Raw genomic sequence first — 2,136 nt, forward strand, 5'->3', positions numbered from 1 at the left:
TATTTCTTTCTCCATAACCCAGAGGAGAAAGAAAATACCAAAATGGATCTCAGAAGAGACTCTGGAAATTGCACTAGAATGTCAAGAATCCATACAAAGGGAAGAAATGGTGAAGAGAACTGAAGAGAAAATTTCAAAGGTGAACTTGAGAAGACTAGTCAAATTGCTACAATAAAATCTTCAAAGAACTAGGAGTGGGAAATAAAGAAAGGAGAATTTGCTCAGAATTTCTAAGCTAAAAAAACCTGAAAAATAAACCAAGACTCTAGTTGCAATATGACATCCAAAAAGCTTGAGCAATCCAGAAATCATCAAAAGAAGATAGAGGGAATACACAGTCAGTGTACCAAATAGAACTAGCTGATTTGGAATCATTTTGGAAAGTAGCATGCGATCAGGAACCAGTGGTGATGAAGGGATAGCAGCCCTGAAGATATTTGCAAAAAATAAGGCACCAGAAATTAGTGGAATAAAAATTGACAAGTTTCAACACAAAGACACAGTCCTAAATGTATTCACCAGTCTTTGCAAACTTTTTGCAACTTATTGCAATATATCTATATTTGTTCCCATTCAAAAAAAATGTGAGCCAACTGAATGTGGAAACTATTGAACAATATAATTAATATCACACACAACCAAAATATTGCTGAAGATTATCCAGAAACAGCTGGAACAGTACATCAACTGAGAAATTCAAACTAGATTTAGAAAAGGCTATGACATCAGCAATAGCAATGCTGATGTCAGACAGATCTTGGCTGAAAGGAAAGAATACCAGAAGAATCTGTACTTATGTATTATTGACTACGTGAAGGCATTAGACCATGCAAATCACAACTAATACTGAGAAGAATGGTAATCTTAGAACACTTGCTTATGCACCTTCAAAATCTGTTCTTAGACCAAGAAGCTATACTCTTAAAAGAACAAGGGAACAGTGAGTGGTTTAAAAAGCAAGAAAGGCTGTATCCTTTCTCCATTCCTACTCAATCTGTATGCAGAGCAAATAATTTCAGAAGCTCTAGAACTTAAGTATGTGGTATTGGGATCTGAGTACAACTTATCAAAAACGTGTGCTGTGCAGATGGCATACCTGGCTTGCCAAAAGCAAGGAGGACTTGAATTATTTGTTATAGAAGATCAGAAAACCCAGCCTTCATTCTATATTACAACTCATCATCAAGAAAACAAAAATTCTCCGCATTGAAGAAAAGCTGTTATTGGCCTAAGATCTCTTTGAGTCAAATATGACTTAAAGTGACTATGAACAATGGAACTGAATCTTGCCCTATCGTATATCATCCTCATCATCTCCAATATATTTTACTTCATTGTTATAGTTTATTTCATAAACCATATTTGACTCAAAGGGACCTAACAACAACAACAGCACTGGTTCAGTGGGGAAGACTTTGTTTTCTCAATGATGAGATGTAAGCTACACTGAAGGCTGGGCCAGGTTGTGCCAAGAAATGTGAAGGCAACTATCTGGCCAATTGATTGTAAGATATCCATTTTTTCCCCATTGGAAAAAAGGTGATCTAACAGTGCGAAAATTATAAAAAATATCACTAATATCACACAAGCAAAATCCTGCTGAAGATCATCCAAATTTACTGGAAAGTACATTGACAGACATATAAACTGGATTTAGAAAAGGTGGTGGTACTAGGGACATAGCCAGTGTCAGATGATCTTGGATGAAGGCAGAGAATACCAGAAGAATGTCTATTTGTGTTTCATTTACTACTCAAATGTATTTGTGAATCCCAAAAGCTGGCTAACCTTGAGGAGAATGGGAATCCCAGAACACAATCCAGAACAGAACGACTGTGTTCATGCGAAATCTATACTTACAGCAGGAAGCAGTCATCAGACAGACATCAGGAAAGAAGTGAATCAGGGATGAGCCCTTCCTTTCAACTTTTCAATATGGACATGGAAAAGATCTTTAAGAAGGCTGGACTTTATGTGGAGGAATGTGGCATCAGGATTGGAGAAAACTCATAAACAATCTGTCTTATACAGATGACACAACCCTCTTTGCTGAAACTGAGAACCTGAAGCACTTGCTTCAGAAGGTCAAGGACCGTTGTTGTTGTTATGTCCCGTTGAGTCGCTTGCGACTCATAG

The sequence above is a fragment of the Elephantulus edwardii genome, unplaced genomic scaffold (genome assembly GCF_000299155.1).
Source record: "Elephantulus edwardii isolate Elephantulus edwardi_28Jun2011 unplaced genomic scaffold, EleEdw1.0 scaffold00011, whole genome shotgun sequence".
NCBI lineage: Eukaryota > Metazoa > Chordata > Mammalia > Macroscelidea > Macroscelididae > Elephantulus > Elephantulus edwardii.